The 17,857-nt window shown below is 41.3% G+C and overlaps 1 protein-coding gene across 1 annotated transcript in view; it reads right to left on the bottom strand.

The window, feature by feature from the left end:
* SVEP1 (sushi, von Willebrand factor type A, EGF and pentraxin domain containing 1) overlaps positions 1 to 17,857 on the bottom strand; it is a 171,614-nt gene that overhangs the window by 132,218 nt on the left and 21,539 nt on the right. The window lies entirely within an intron of this gene.

Here is a 17,857-nt window from a genome sequence, read left to right as displayed (position 1 = left end):
CTCCCTAAAAGTGTAATGAATTAGCAGAGCTAGTAAAACTGACAGGAGATTGGCTGTGCATGTGTGCCTCAAGGACCATTTCCTACATGGCTTCTCACACCTTGTCACCCTGCTCTCCCTTCCCTTCCATTGGTCCTCGTTTTTATATTTGCATTTATGGCTTCTGTTTTTTGTCTCCTAAAAGGCCGTTTGTAGGAATGGAATTATGCGTCATCAAAATTTGAAATATTATAATGTTAGAAAAAAAAATCCTTGTCACATTTTGTAACCTACCTTTCCGCACTATGGAAAATATACAGTACTGTAAAGAAAATACCAGATAGGCACATACTAGGATTACAAGAAATATGCAAGAAAGTGGATTTAGTTAAAGATTTGATATATAGGAGTTGCAGAAAGATTGCAAAGGAAAACATCTAGCATGTCTATAAGTGCAAGAATCAGAAGAGGATTTATGCTAAGTCCCAGCATGTGGTGCAACTCTTCAATATTTCCCGTTATACCCAGCATGTGTTTTGCATTAATTTCAGACAGAAATGAATTTGCTCACCAGTCTGTCTTTTATCATTTTTTCTTGAAATAACTCCTCATTCAGCATTATTATTAGTGATTTAAAAAGCCAGATGTATGTTACAGTCTTATTTATTATATTTACACATTACATCCCAATAAGAGGCATTGGCTGAACTGAAACAGAAGTTTAGATAATTCCATATATAGAAGCACCCATCAACCCTTCCACGATACACAGACACCATACCAACTACCAACCACTAACAAGTGAACTGCAGCACTTTGAATAACCCCTCCACAGATCAAACTAGTTGTCATTTTTCTCAATGCGGCCGAAATGGTAATAATCAACTTTCAACGTATTTAAATTGTTCATCCTTAAAATGCAGGTCAAGACACCCTCCCCACCACTCCCATGGTGCAGAGGGGCTAGAGTGGGGCAGATTCCCCATCTGGTTCAGAAGCAGATAGGACAGCTATAGCCCACCAAGTCCTGGTGTCCCAGGCATAAAGGGTGTGGATGGAGCTCCTTGCTCTCCAGTGATTGTGGACTGGCGGAATGGGCCCAGAGAACATTAGAGCTGGTGTAAATTAGAGCAACCTTAGGGTTGCTCTAACCTATGCTAGGGATTGAACTAGCTTTTGGCTGCCCCTGGATTGAGGAGGTGGCATTAAGTCATATTTGAGCTGAGTGTAATTTGACTAGCACGAGGATCTGGCCCATGTATTTAGTTGCAGTTAGTATTATTGAAAAGCTGAAAGTGACAACATTATTAATATTAACAATACAGGGAATACAGCCAAACCCATTTGTATTCTGTATTAATACTAATTTAAAAAATCAGAAGAGTATTAATGCAGTACTTGACTTAAAAGTATAAATACTTTAATAATAAAAATACTTTGTGGAGATGACAGGTTTCAGAGTAGCAGCCGTGTTAGTCTGTATCCGCAAAAAGAAAAGGAGGACTTGTGGCACCTTAGAGACTAACAAATTTATTTGAGTATAAGCTTTCGTGAGCTACAGCTCACTTCATAGGATGCATTCACTGAATTTTTCCACTGAATGCATCCGATGAAGTGAGCTGTAGCTCACAAAAGCTTATGCTCAAATAAATTTGTTAGTCTCTAAGGTGCCACAAGTCCTTCTTTTCTTTTTGTGGAGATGTAGAACCTCTAATCATGATGTAAAAGAGTTTGAAAAACATTTAGACTCACAATCCCACTGGGTGAGGAAAATAAATATTATTATAGCCATGTTATAGGTAGGTATACTGAGGCACAGATAAAATAAGGTAAGTGTGTTGCTTGCCAGGAGCTAGGATTCACGATGTGATGGAGAGACTGCCGAAACTCATTAACCCCTCGGATCGCTACCCCTTCCTGCTTCTCCACGTGGGCGCCAATGATACTGCCAAGAATGACCTTGAGCGGATCACTGCAGACTACGTGGCTCTGGGAAGAAGGATAAAGGAGTTTGAGGAGCAAGTGGTATTCTCGTCCATCCTCCCTGTGGAAGGAAAAGGCCCAGGTAGAGTCTGTCAAATCGTGGAAGTCAATGAATGGCTATGCAGGTGGTGTCGGAGAAAAGGCTTTGGATTCTTTGACCATGGGATGGTGTTCCAAGAAGAAGGATTGCTAGGCAGAGATGGGCTCCACCTAACTAAGAGAGGGAAGAGCATCTTTGCAAGCAGGCTGGCTAACCTAGTGAGGAGGGCTTTAAACTAGGTTCACCGGGGGAAGGAGACCAAAGCCCTGAGGTAAGTGGGGAAGTGGGATACCAGGAGGAAGCCTCACCAATGCCGAATTGAGGGGAAAGATCATGTCCCTCGATCTGCTGGCAATGCTCCTACTTATACAGCCCAAAATGCTGTTAGCCTTCTTGGCAACAAGGGCACACTGTTGACTCATATCCAGCTTCTCGTCGACTGCAACCCCTAGGTCCTTTTCTGCAGAACTGCTGCCTAGCCACTCGGTCCCTAGTCTGTAGCAGTGCATGGGATTCTTCCATCCTAAGTGCAGGACTCTGCACTTGTCCTTGTTGAACCTCATCAGATTTATTTTGGCCCAATCCTCTAATTTTGGGCCCCACATTACAAGAAGGATGTGAAAAACTGAAAAGAGTCCAGAGGAGGGCAACAAAAATGATTAGGGGGCTGGAGCACATGATTTATGAAAAGAGGCTGAGGGAACTGGGATTATTTAGTCTGCAGAAGAGAAGAATGAGGGGGGATTTGATAGCTGCTTTCAACTACCTGAAGAGAGGTTCCAAAGAGGATGGCTCTAGACTGTTCTCAGTGGTAGCAGATGACAGAACAAGGAGTAACGGTCTCAAGTTGCAGTGGGGGAGGTTTAGGTTGGATATTAAAAAAAAACGTTTTCACAAGGAGCGTGGAGAAGCACTGGAATGGGTTACCTAGAGAGGTGGTGGAATCTCCTTTCTTAGAGGTTTTTAAGGTCAGGCTTGACAAAGCCCTAGCTGTGATGATTTAGTTGGGGATTGGTCCTGCTTTGAGCAGGGGGTTGGACTAGATGACCTCCTGAGGTCCCTTCCAGCTCTGATATTCTAGGATTCTATGACTGCCCACTACACAGTCAGAAATGGAAAACAGAAATCCTGATTCCTGTTGTCATTGCTAGACAGCATAATATTAAAAAGTTTATCATTCAAAAGGACCCTATATGTCACTTTATTATTGTGAAGAAAAGTCCTAAATACAAGCTGATACCAGCAAATATGTACATTTTACTTTGCACAATATTCCACTTGCATCCTTTGGTTGCTCACAAAAACAAAGGTGTATTCCAGCTGTTTTTTGGAAATATACAGTAGGGAAGGGCAAAGAAAGCAACAGAGACTGTTAGAAATATCCATATTTTGATATAATACCGTATTTGTGCACTTATGTTCAGTAATACAATAATGTAGCTACCACTTTGGCACACATTTAAACCAAAAGTGAATAAGGCATGGCACTGAAGAAAAATTAGCCCTTATTTAAGGCCTAAACTAATAAATGGGGGAAAAAGCCTGACCACAATGAAAATAATGACAAAACTCCCATTGACTTCAATGGAGCCAGAATGTCACTTCTGGACTTCATGGAGGTCTAACCTGTGGGGATAAATACAAAGCACATCAAATCAGGTCCTCAACTGGTGTATACTGGGATAGCCTAATTGACTTTTATGGAGCAACATCAATTTACACTAGCTGAGGAACAGGAATATGCCATTTTCCCAATTCATACCGTAGTCTGATTTCAGTAACATCTTTTTGTGTCCTAATTCCATGGTTTCCCACACATTCTTATGGCACGGAAATTGTGCATAGCAAATTCTGAGCTTACCAAATGGTCACGGTAGGAAATTACATTATTTTAGTGTGTAAAGTCATTGTTTTAGGTAAGTTTGGCTGTTCTGACATATAAAAAGCCTTTTCAAAAACAGGCATTTGTGTTCAAATCCTTGCTTACTGTTCAATCCTTACTCAACAGTGGTTAACGAAAGCAATGCTGCTTTTGCTTCAGATGTGTAGCTGTTAGAGAAGGTTTTTCTGGTCATGAGTCTTTACATAATTACACACTTTAGTTCCTTAGTAAATCTTGCATCATCCATGGTATGACAGCACTTGGCACTAAGCACTGTAAATAATCCTGTTTTAAGAGCACTGGATCTGTGGGCTGCTTCCTGGAATTTAAATATATAAACATGCAAAAGGAACATCTCTACGTCCCCTATGTGCACTCAGTTCCCACTTTACTATTCCTGTAGTAAAATAAAATGTTTGCTCTGTTATCCTGTCTGTTGTTTTATATTTTTGTACCTTAAACAGATTCAATAAATACAAAACTTCCCATGTATTAACACTTACAAAAGGATGAATTGAGACAGGAAACCCAGTTCTTTTCAGAACTGGTCTAACAGCTGTATAGTGCATCAACCAACTCTACTTTTCTTTTTTTGTTTAAGGAAAGAGCCCTGGGTTGGGAGTGAACAGGTAGGAAGGAGAGGGGGGCAGCTGCAAAGGAGATGCAGATCAGAAACAGAGCAAACTCATGGAGTACCACTCATCACCAGCAACATGTGGCTTTTCCAGCTGTACATCAAGAAATCTATCAATAAGTCCCTTAACAAGGCAGCTTGAAAAATAACTACAAACCTACCAGTGGACAAATTCATCCTTGGAGTAACTCCATTGACTTTCAGTGAGTTAAACCAAAGATAAATTTGGTCAAAAATTCCAAATTGGGGATCAAGCTTTACCTCTGGATGGATGATAATCATCTCCCATTAACTTGCATTACCTTAGTGAAAGCCACATGAATACATATGAAGGAAGAATTTGGCTCTTTATTACACACAACCAACCCCACACAACTTCTCACAAATCTGTGCTGAGACTCAGGAAGGGGCAATGAAACATAGGCTCCATAAGCAAACCCGATTAGCTGTCAGTTGGATGCTGCAGTGAATCTGTCCCACAGTCTAGAACCCTCACTGCAAACAGTATGGTCACCGCCATGTAACTCAGACCACCCTGCAAAGGCACCCCATCCACCTGCTCAGCAGAACCCAGATAATCTTTGGTATTAATCTTTAAAATGTTGGGAACAAAGGTTTTACTTCAAGAGGGCAAGACAAGGTATCCTCTCCTGTGGAATTTCCTACAATGTGATTGTTTCAGGACTAGACTTGGTTTCCAAAGTGTCCATCTGCCCCGTGCTGCCCCTTCCTTATTCTACAATGCATTCTGAGACACTTCTTTCAAGCCTTGAAATTCAAGGGAGCTGAATTTAAGGTTCAAAGCATGTACCACAAACTCTCCCGTTAACCCAAATTAGGAAATTGGCATTGATGGCCACTTCACCAACGGCACAGAAGATCCACAATAGCTTAAGGGATTCCTGATTTGGGGGTTTCCTGCTCCTTCCTCGGGCAAATGTTCCACTGATGTCACTGAGAATTTTGCATGAATAATGAATTGCAGGCCACCATTATTCCATTCCTTTGGGATATTTCTCCTTTCTGCATTCTCTGTAAATCCCATGGACAATAACAGAAGTTATGCACCACAAAAGTTAAAAAAAAAAAAAAAAACAACAAACAACCCAGACCCTCTTAGTTTGCAGATCAGAGAAGCTCCAGTTTCTGAATCACAATTTGGGAATGTAACAACTTAAACTATTAGCAGGACAGTTAAAGTCACTAAGTCATTTCTGCCAGATCCTCAACAAACTGCTACTCCAAATTAGCGCCAGACTTGGCCTCCCCGCAATGTCCATTATTTTTGTTTTATCACTTAGATATACTTTTCAACAATAATGTTTATAACCCTATGAAGCATTATCTCCAAGCACTAGAGACCTAGCACATGACTCTGCAGATTGAGAACATATGCCATTATTTCCATGTTTATTTACTAAGCCGCTGAGGACAGGAGTCAGACAGTTTTTGGTTAACTCGAGAGCACTGAGGCACATGCAGCAGGTTTAGGCCAGTAATTATAAAATAGAAGTGGTGCCTTTGCCAATTGTTTTGCACAATACTGTGAAACTGTTTTGTTTCATTTTAAGTTTTTCCTCTGTGCAGAGTTCAATAAACTTCTCTAGATTTATAGCCTTCTCTAGATTTTCTGAATCTTTGCCATCCCCTGTTGATTATGGTGACTATATACCATACTCGCCCTTGTCTGCTAGCTATGAAAAAAATTCTGTGGAATCCGGTAGCACTGAGTTCTTTTTAAATGATCGGAATAATGCAGTTCCAAAAAAAAAAAAAATTGTGGATTTTGTTTTATAAAGGGACCTGGAGGGAGCAATGAGACCCACTACCGTCTGAAGTAACGGTGGGTTGGTTAGAAAATATCTGAGAGAGGCCACCATCTTCTTAGCACCAAAAGAGGTTCTAGCTTCTAGTTTTGTTTGTCATTCTTGTTTTTTCTCAATTTTTGTTTGTAAAATATCGATCTAAGGAAGGATCTGGCTATCAGTAAAGCAATGTGAATTGCATGACAACACAATGATTGACTAGGATTTGAACTCACTTCGCCTAGCCCTGTGACATTCTGCTAGCCTACATTACCTTCACCACAACGAGGCTTAATTAATTCAGACAAGTTTTAGACAGAACAATGCGGGCTTGATACTTGGCCTGGCCAATCTATGCCCCATGGAGAACCAGCAGAGGGTACACACACAGAAAAAGAGTAGCATGATCTTAGTATTCTCACAGCCCTAAGCACAGTACTGACCCCATGGGGTTGATACACTAGTTAGAAATCATCAGGATATAGCAACACTCCGGTAATCCTGCCTCCCTAGCCACACCTTTGAGACTCCTCCCTATGCTAGCTCTACACCATGTTAGAATTCCCCCATAAAGCAGGAATTCTCACCTGGGTCATTAAAGTGGATTTAAGGCTCCGAAGCACTGCCAGAGCCTATGCACTAAAGATATCCCAATGCAATTTGTAATGTCCAGATTATTAAATCCCCAAACACAGATTTTAAAATGGAAATTAATAGATTGATGCCTCAAAAAGCTAGCAGCCAAGCAGAAGATAGTGAAGATTTTATAAGACTTTTTGAAGTTTGCTATCTCATGCTGTACGTGGTGAAACGATACACTGTCTACCTTAACCCCAATCCTACCCTTTGGCTTTAAGGGGGATTTTGCCTATTTAAAGACTCCAGGATCAGGCACTCGGCATGTCCTCTTTTCAAATGAGAGCTGTACATTACTGAAGGCAGCAGGCTCATCACACTTGTCTGCATCCGCCTATCTGAATGACCTCCTCTTTATGAGATCTTTCCCTACAGAGATGGACAAATAAGGGTATGTCTACATTGCACACTCCTTAGAATGGTGTGTAGAGTACACACATTACATGTCCCCCTAGCTTGGGTATAAATATCAGTGTAGACGCTGCTTAGGAGAATAAAGACACGTCTGAACCCTGTGGGTATGTTCCCTACATGGCTCTCTACATGTCCAAGCAGTGCCTGCCCTGTCTACTTGTAGCTTCCTGCTGCTGGAGCCTTGTCCCTGCTGCAGCAGCTCCCCAGTGACACCTATAGCTACACAACACACTGTGGGCACAGCCTGCCTTTCACTGCAATGTGTAGCTACACGTACACACTGGTGCAAGAGCGAGAACATTTTTGCATGGCCCATAGTATATACTCTCTGAGCATTAGTCATGATTAAATGTCAATTTAATGCCTTTACTAGTGCATATAATTATTCAGTCTTTGATTCTGAGCCAAAATGTCTGTTACTAAGAAACACTTTCTTCCAATTAGTTAGGTTCATGAGGCAATTAATTAATGCTGTCCTTGTGTGCTGGAAGGGTGCCACTGTTATTTCTGAACAGGGTCCAAATATTTCTGCACTACTCTGAACCATAAATTAGTAAAGGATGCAAGCAAAAGTTTGCTAAACTGCCTCAGAGACCAACAGGCAGATGAAGTGCTGTGTGTTGTGTCTCATTATTTGACAGCAGACTGCAGAAGTTCTGCAAAAGTAGTAAGAATAAATCAATTTACAATATCATTAATGGGGAAAGTTAAGAATTTATAGACTGTTTTGTACAAATAGAACATTAGCACATAATATCTTTAATACTTGAGTATGCTTTATCCTAATGTGCAAAAGGTTATTGGCAAGATTACAGCTTTAAACCACTACTTGTGTTGGGGAAATGGGTAGTAAGAAATTATGTGCACCAGCGAAGGACTCCACAACTCAGAACACTGCAGGAACAAACAACAGGGCCTGATACATTTTCTAAAGGGTGTAGGGAGTACTCTCACCCCACTAGCTGGTGTGGAGAGGACAGGGATGTTAATTTCTTTCCCACTGGGGCATAAGGACTTCCCCTCCAGAGGTCTGGAACCCCTTTAGCTCTTAAATTCCTGTTAAGAGATAGATAAGGTAATCCAGGCCCACCTACTCCACAGGGTGCCAGCTCAGGGTCCTTAACCCGGGCAGATAGAATCAATCCTCCATCAGTCCCTGGGGAGCTTAGCCTAAGCAGAGACTGCAAAATTTGACCCTCCAAGTGTTGTGAAGTGAAAGGCTTGACCTCTGAGGGTAAAGAACTGGAGTATTCACATTTCAGTATTTCCTCTGTTATGCAGGTCAGACCAGAGGATTGTAAGGCAGCCAGGCAGCGGCACAGACAGCCGCAGCGGCACAGGAGCTAGCGAACAGAGCTGTAAACAGGGGAGTTTGAGGGGGAGTTCGAAAGGGGAGTTTGTGTTGCGGTGCTTGTTTGGTTTTTTGTTTTGCTGTGGGGGGTGGTGTTTTGGGTGTGGTTTGTGTTTCCCAGATTAACAGGGTCTAGGCGGGAAGGCTATGACAGATACAGAGGCAACAGTGGGAGTGACCCATGTAGCGGAAGACACACTGAGGATGACTGGATGTGGAAGCTGCCGTATGTCCATGATCCTGGAGGGGGCACCTGGTAAGAGCTTTGTCTGCATGAAATGCCGCCGGATAGAGCTGATGGAGGAAAAGATCCGAGGTTTGGAGATGCAGGTGGAAAGTCTGGCTGAGTTTAGGAAGGGGTTTGAGCAGATGATGGAACAAAGACATGAGGTATCTGAAGGGAAAAGCTCAGACTTGCAGATGGAATCAGGGCTGGGGAATTCTAAGGGGAGACTGGGTGAGGATAGTGGTCAGTGGAAGCATGTGACTAAAAGAACCAGGCAGAGGAAAAGACAGGCTAGTGAAGGAGAAACAGAGCTCAAAAATAGGTTTGCAGAGTTGGAAAATGAAGAAGAGGCTCAGCAGGTAGTCACTGAAGGTGGAAGGACAAGGAAGAAGAGAAGAGCGGCTAGTCCTATAGGAAAAGGGGAAGAGTCAATGGAGACTACACCAAATATGAGCCCCAGGAGGATATAGGATGGGTTGAAGAGGATTACAAGGGAGAATAGGAATGGAAAGAACTTGCAGCCAGAGGGAACAGGGGATAGACGGGAGAATAGCACCCTCACCAGGAAAAGGCAGGTGTATGTGATTGGGGACTCTTTACTGAGAAGAATAGACAGGCCTGTAACCAGAGCTGATCCAGAGAATAGAAGGGTGTGCTGTCTTCCAGGTGCTAAGATACGGGATGTAGACCTGAGGTTGAAAAGGATCCCCTAATTATCCTTCATGTGAGAACAAATGATACGGCTAGATTCTCGCTGGAAAGTATTAAGGGAGACCATGCTAGGCTGGGGAAGACGCTTAAGGAAATCGAGGCTCAGGTAATCTTTAGTGGGATTCTGCCTGTTCCTAGAGAAGGGCAACAAAGGTGTGACAAGATTATGACTATCAACAGATGGCTTAGGCAGTGGTGCTATAAGGAGGGCTTTGGGATGTATGGCCACTGGGAGGCATTCATGGACAGAGGACAGTTCTCTCGGGATGGAGTTCATCTGAGTAGGGAAGGAAATAGACTTCTAGGATGGAGGCTGGCACAACTGATTAAGAGAGCTTTAAACTAGGAATTGGGGGGAGATGGTTGGGAGATGTCCAGGTAATCTCCACACTGGATTTTAGCATTGAGAGGGAAGAAAACAAAGTAAGAAAGGATACAGCCGTAGGTAGGAGAATGTATATAAGGAGGAAGGGCAGTGTGGATACCAGTCTAATAGGTTATACTAGTTGTAGAATGACCGTGCCTAATAGGGTACAGAATGTGAGTGAGGTCAAACAGCAAAAATTAAGATGTTTGTACACCAATACGAGAAGCCTAGGTAACAAAATGGAGGAACTAGAGCTACTGGTGCAGGAAGTGAAACCAGATATTATAGGGATAACAGAAACATGGTGGAATAGTGGTCATGACTGGAGTATGGGTATTGAAGGGTATGTGCTGTTTAGGAAAGACAGAAATAAAGGTAAACGTGGTGGAGTAGCATTGTATATCAATGATGAGGTAGAATGTAAAGAAATAAGAAGCAATGGAATGGATAAGACAGAGTCCATCTGGGCAAAAATCACATTGGGGAAGAAAACTATTAGAGCCTCCCCTGGGATAGTGCTTGGGGTGTGCTATAGACCGCCGGGATCTAATTTGGATATGGATAGAGCCCTTTTTAATGTTTTTCATAAAGTAAATACTAATGGAAACTGCGTGATCATGGGAGACTTTAACTTCCCAGATATAGACTGGAGGACGAGTGCTAGTAATAATAATAGGGCTCAGATTTTCCTAGATGCGATAGCTGATGGATTCCTTCAGCAAGTAGTTGCTGAACTGACTAGAGGGGATACCATTTTAGGTTTGGTTTTGGTGAGTAGTGAGGACCTCATAGAAGAAACGGTTGTAGGGGATAACCTTGGTTCAAGTGATCATGAGCTAATTCAGTTCAAACTGAACAGAAGGATTAACAAAAATAAATCTGCAACTAGGGTTTTTGATTTCAAAAGGGCTGACTTTCAAAAATTAAGGAAATTCGTTAGGGAAGTGGATTGGATTGAAGAATTTATGGATCTAAAGGTAGAGGAGGCCTGGGATTACTTTAAATCAAAGCTGCAGAAGCTATCGGAAGCCTGCATCCCAAGAAAGGGGAAAAAATTCATAGGCAGGAGTTGTAGACCAAGCTGGATGAGCAAGCATCTCAGAGAGGTGATTAAGAAAAAGCAGAAAGCATACAGGGAGTGGAAGATGGGAGGGATCAGCAAGGAAAGCTACCTTATTGAGGTCAGAACATGTAGGGATAAAGTGAGACAGGCTAAAAGTCAAGTAGAGTTGGACCTTGCAAAGGGAATTAAAACCAATAGTAAAAGGTTCTATAGCCATATAAATAAGAAGAAAACAAAGAAAGAAGAAGTGGGACCGCTAAACACTGAAGATAGAGTGGAGGTCAAGGATAATCTAGCCCTGGCCCAATATCTAAACAAATACTTTGCTTCAGTCTTTAATAAGGCTAAAGAGGATCTTAGGGATAATGGTTGCATGACAAATGGGAATGAGGATATGAAGGTAGATATTACCATATCTGAGGTAGAAGTGAAACTCAAACAGCTTAATTGGACTAAATCGGGGGGCCCAGATAATCTTCATCCAAGAATATTAAAGGAATTGGCACCCGAAATTGCAAGCCCATTAGCAAGAATTTTTAATGAATCTGTAAACTCAGGGGTTGTACCGTATGATTGGAGAATTGCTAACATAGTTCCTATTTTTAAGAAAGGGAAAAAAAGTGATCCGGGTAACTACAGGCCTGTTAGTTTGACATCTGTAGTATGCAAGACCTTGGAAAAAATTTTGAAGGAGAAAGTAGTTAAGGACACTAAAGTCAATCGTAAATGGGACAAAATACAACATGGTTTTACAAAAGGTAGATCGTGCCAAACCAACCTGATCTCCTTCTTTGAGAAAGTAACAGATTTTTTAGACAAAGGAAACGCAGTGGATCTAATTTACCTAGATTTCAGTAAGGCGTTTGATACCGTGCCACATGGGGAATTATTAGTTAAATTGGAAAAGATGGGGATCAATATGAACATTGAAAGGTGGATAAAGAATTGGTTAAAGGGGAGACTACAACGGGTCCTACTGAAAGGTGAACTGTCAGGCTGGAGGGAGGTTACCAGTGGAGTTCCTCAAGGATCAGTTTTGAGACCAATCTTATTTAATCTTTTTATTACTGACCTCGGCACAAAAAGTGGGAGTGTGCTAATAAAGTTTGTGGATGATACAAAGCTGGGAGGTATTGCCAATTTAGAGAAGGACCGGGAAATCATACAGGAGGATCTGGATGACCTTGTAAACTGGAGTAATAGTAATAGGATTTAATAGTGAGAAGTGTAAGGTTATGCATTTAGGGATTAATAACAAGAATTTTAGTTATAAGCTGGGGATGCATCAATTAGAAGTAACGGAGAGGAGAAGGACCTTGGAGTATTGGTTGATCATAGGATGACTATGAGCCACCAATGTGATATGGCTGTGAAAAAGCTAATGCGGTCTTGGGATGCATCAGGAGAGGTATTTCCAGTAGGGATAAGGAGGTTTTAGTACCGTTATACAAGGCACTGGTGAGACCTCACCTGGAATACTGTGTGCAGTTCTGGTCTCCCATGTTTAAGAAGCATGAATTCAAACTGGAACAGGTACAGAGAAGGGCTACTAAGATGATCCGAGGAATGGAAAACGTGTCTTATGAAAGGAGACTCAAGGAGCTTGGCTTGTTTAGCCTAACTAAAAGAAGGTTGAGCGGAGATATGATTGCTCTCTATAAATATATCAGAGGGATAAATACCGGAGAGGGAGAGGAATTCTTTAAGTTCAGTACCAATGTGGACACAAGAACAAATGGATATAAACTGGCCACCAGGAAGTTTAGACTTGAAATTAGATGAAGGTTTCCAACCATCAGAGGAGTGAAGTTTTGGAATAGCCTTCCAAGGGAAGCAGTGGGGGCAAAAGATCTATCTGGCTTTAAGATTAAACTCGATAAGTTTATGGAGGAGATGGTATGATGGGATAACATGATTTTGGTAATTAACTTATCTTTAAATATTCATGGTAAATAGGCCCAATGGCCTGTGATGGGCTATTAGATGGGGTGTGATCTGAGTTACCAAGGAAAGCATTTTCTGTAGTATCTGGCTCGTGAATCTTGCCCATATGCTCAGGGTTTAGCTGATCGCCATATTTGGGGTCGGGAAGGAATTTTCCTCCAGGGCAGATTGGAAAAGGCCCTGGAGGTTTCTCGCCTTCCTCTGTAGCATGGGGCACGGGTCACTTGCTGGAGGATTCTGTGCTCCTTGAAGTCTTTAAACCACGATTTGAGGACTTCAATAGCTCAGACATAGGTGAGGTTTTTCGCAGGAGTGGGTGGGTGAGATTCTGTGGCCTGTGTTGTGCAGGAGGTCAGACTAGATGATCATAATGGTCCCTTCTGACCTTAGTATCTATGAATCTATGAATAATGGTCCCTTCTGGTATTAAAACTATGAAAGACAGCTGGAAGTGCAGAAAAAGCCACTCATCTAATTTTCTCCAAAGACCCAGTTAAAATGTACCTACCTTCCACAGTGTGGAATCACAGAGGTGATGGTTTTCCCCAGTTTCTGTCACAATGAACCATACCTCTCAACTGCCCCTCATTCTAGAACAATAAGGTATGTCACTCATTCTAGTCCTCATATTGCCCATGTTCCACAAAAATCTGGTGTCCTCTCACTTTCATTCTTGAAAATTATTTACACCAGAAATACAGGATCATATTATGCACACTAAAAGAATTAATCTCACAGCATTTTAAGTTTCCTGCATGAAGAACTTTTGTGTGTCCCTTGTTTTGACTCTGGGCCTGGGTGGGTTGAGAGGTCTGGTTATTACAATGGATTTTAACAAAGGGAAGGTTCCAGAGTTACATAGGTTTGATGGGATAGAGTGAGGGGCAGTGGCTGGGAGAAGAAAACGTAGTAAGTGGTCAGTTATGTTTTCCAGAAAGGATGTGGACAAATTGGAGAGTCCAACAGAGAGCAACAAAAATGATTAGAGGACTGGGGCACGACTTACGAGGAGAGGCTGAGGGAACTGGGCTTATTTAGTCTGCAAAAGAGAAGCGTGAAGGGGGATTTGATATCAGCCTTCAACTACCTGAATGGGGGGTTCCAAAGAGGATGGAGCTCGGCTGTTCTCAGTGGTGGCAGATGACAGAACAAGAAGCAATGGTCTCAAGTTGCAGTGCGGGAGGTCTAGGTTGGATATTAGGAAACACTATTTCACTAGGCGGGTGGTGAAGCACTGGAATGGGTTACCTAGGGAGGTGGTGGAATCTTTGTCCTTAGGGGTTTTTAAGGCCAGGCTTGACAAAGCCCTGGCTGGGATGATTTAGTTGGAGTTGGTCCTGCTTTGAGCAGGGGGTTGGACTAGATGACCTCCTGAGATCCCTTCCAACCCTGATCTTCTATGATTCTATGAAGCTGGGCACTTCTACTCAGAAATTAAAAACAGAAGTCTTTAAAATATCATGGCAGTCCTATTAATTTAAAGTACCCACATGCTATGTGTGTAGGTGTTTCTATGTTCCACCCACAACTGTGACTTTTCCTGCTTTTATTTTTTTATTAGTGCTACTGAACATTTCTGTTTATATAGCATTTTGTGGCATCGATACACCTAAATCATGATAATAAAATAAAATAAAAGTAAAAATAAAGGTGCTCTGGTGTTATTGTCCACACAGACATGAACCTGAGAGGAAATCTGGAGTATTGCCCTGACAATGCAGATGGAAATGCAACCCCCAACCGCAAGGCAAGAGGGCTTTGTCTGGACTGGTGGGAACACAAGGATTGTAGCTCCCTGAAGAGCCTCCCCCCACTGGGAATTGAGAGGGGATTAACCAGGAGGAGGGAATGGGAGGTTTCACCTGAGCTGGTAGGCAGGCCAATGTGGCTCAGGGTAAGCCATTGGCCCTTGTGCACCTGAGAGAGGTTATATTAACCCCCTCTCAGGCCTGTCTTTCTTTCCGTGCGTCTGGGGCAATGTTATGCTGCTTGCTGCTTTGTACTGACCTAATCCCTCCAACAATCACCTAAGCAAAAAATCAGTTTGAAAAGGGAGACATCTGCAAACTTAACAGCCAGAATAATGAAGGAAAATCCTCATTCTTTATCTTCTCACATTGTTGTTGCAGAAGCAAACTGCACACTAAATTAATATGGAAATTTTGCATGGATGTTTATCGTGGCATTTATAAGGGAACACCCTTTGCTTGAACTTTATGGGCCTTATAACCAATTTTTTTTTTAGTTATTCTCAGTAGGTTTCTTTCGAGCTCATGGAAAAATATGCGAATTGCCTGGTGGTGAAAACAGTGAGCCAAACCCTTAGCTGCTGTAAGTAGGTGCAGCTCCATATAAATCAATGGAGCTACACCCATTTACGCCAGCTGAGGATTTGACCTCGTCCCTCTAATCTCCACGCATGTTAACCAAACATTCTCTTCTTGTGGGTAAAGATGTTGAATTTTGTTTTAAAGGGGACAAGTTCAAATTGTAATAAGGTTCTATACAGTTCCACAAAAAATCTCTCTCCATTCTTAACTTTTCCTATCAATGGAGACACATATGCACTTATTTTTACAGAGCAAAAACATTTCACAGTTAATAAAAGTCATGGGGGGGGGGGAGGAGAGAAGGGGAATATAGAACAGTTGTGTTTTAAACATTAAAGAAGCCAAGTGCTGCAGTGTACAATTAGAGAAAGAAGGGGAATGAGTCACTAATTTCAAAGGGCCTGATCCAAAGCCCATTAAAGTTAACAGAAAGATTATTGCTGACTTCTAATCAGGCCTAATATCTCTATCATAACAAGGCTATGGACAAAAACATGGCTCATTTGTTCTGCTAAAAATAAAGGTGGGGCACAGAATGGGGACCACAGCAGATGGACATGATATCTAATTTCTCTCTTTACATTCATGCAGGCCAAGTACTAAGCTGTGTTTAAACTATCACATTGCCAGTTTATGGCGTTAATTCATTATCTGGTTCCAGAGATTGTTATTTTAGTGTGTCTAAAGAACTGAGTCTGGATACAAATTCTGTTTTGAAGATGATGAGATCCGCATGTCTTTCTCTCCTGCATGGAGTCTGTGTGGCCAACCCCACCTCTGAGTTGTGGTAATCACATCACTAATAAAAAAACCAACAACCTTCCATTCCTTTTTAAATCTGTATTCATACAAAGCTTTAGTTTTGCTACAGTCTTCTTTTCACAAAGTTTAGGCGGCAATGTCTGATGACTTGGGATTTATTTTGGCATAAGCAACGTTTCCCAGAAATCTGTCAAACCCTCCCCTTTAACCACTACACATACACAGTGCCATATGAACCTCCTTTTGTATTACTGGGTAAATATAAGGAGGCAGGACTCAAGAGAAAATTAGCTTTCATCAAGAACTCCCCATCTTCGTGAAAGAAGTGACACGTGTGGCTCATAATTTACTTCAATGCCAGGAACCATTTATAATGTATGCAAAATCATTACTGTAATAGAGTACAAGATACCACTCATCTGACTTCATAATCTGAATCAGAGCCATTCCTGCCATATCAAAGCACACAATAATGAAAAACATAACTAAGGTTCCCACACTGTTGCTTTAAACTAATATTTACTAGTAAATGATCTCCTGAAATCAAGGATTTACCAGCATATATTTGTTATTGCCAAAACAAAGGAATATTTCTAATATTTGCTACATTACAGTAAACCTGGTAGCATTCCACACCAGTTCAGTGTGGTCTTTCCTTTGCTTCCTAATCTGACAAGTAGTGTGAAGCATTATTAAATGAGTTTCCAAAGACAAAACAGGAAAAGTTGGGTTTATATGGGCAAGTGTTTCTTTAAAACAAAAATACCTCTATATTTTTTTAGCACATAAGTCGAAAAAAAACAACCCCCCCAAACAAATATCGTATAACTTTTATCTCTATCCCTTTCAAGCCAAAATGGCTATCACCTTATTATTTTCAAACATAACAGTAAAGATTATAAATATTTTTCTAATTCTCTTTTAAATTCCTAAAATTATTATTTTTAAATGGAAATTACCTTTCTATTATCTAAGCCAAATCCATGCATACCCTTGTCTGCATCGTTTGTCAATTTCCCACACATGTCTTCCCATCAGTTTATCAGTGTCTCTGTGCTTAATCTTCAATATCCTCAAGATTTCACACCTCCATTTACATCTTTCTGCACTTTTAATTCATAATGCCATGTTCAAACCACTGTCTGGAAAATGTTAGACAGTATAAAGAACCAAAGAATGATGACAATGAACACTTGCGCTGATGAAAAGCAGGCACGGATCCCTAGCTGGTTAACTGGGGAAATCCTACATCCCTCTCTCGTTTAGGTCAGTATATTTCTCTCCTCTCTTTCTGTTACAGTTGGTCATTTTAGTATAGTATATTAATGTATAAGCCACAGTGCACTATCATAAAATGTATAAACAGAAAAGCTAAAGAAAATAATCCATAGCATGATAAAATTCCACTACAGAGGAGCATTTTTAAATAAGTAAATGCACCCAGAATTTATCGCCAAGGATGCTGGGAAGTTAAATGCACTGTTTGTAAAACTGTCTGAGCCAATTTGAGCGTCCAAGTGTAGAATTTGGATGTCAAAGCACAGAACTGGATGTAGAAATTTTTCAGCTCTTTTTGATTTATTAAAACTGATTTACTGCATTTTTTTGTTACCAAGAATTACAGCACAAGATAACACCCCACCATTTGTAGCACTCAGGCATTTAATATTTTTCTAAACAGATTTTCCTCTTTCCATCTACCAATTCATGGACTCAGCAGAAATTCTTTT

Source organism: Chelonia mydas, chromosome 5 (genome assembly GCF_015237465.2).
Source record: "Chelonia mydas isolate rCheMyd1 chromosome 5, rCheMyd1.pri.v2, whole genome shotgun sequence".
Taxonomy (NCBI): domain Eukaryota; kingdom Metazoa; phylum Chordata; order Testudines; family Cheloniidae; genus Chelonia; species Chelonia mydas.
Note: the sequence above shows the minus strand (reverse complement) of the source record. Positions and strands in the feature narration are given on the sequence as shown.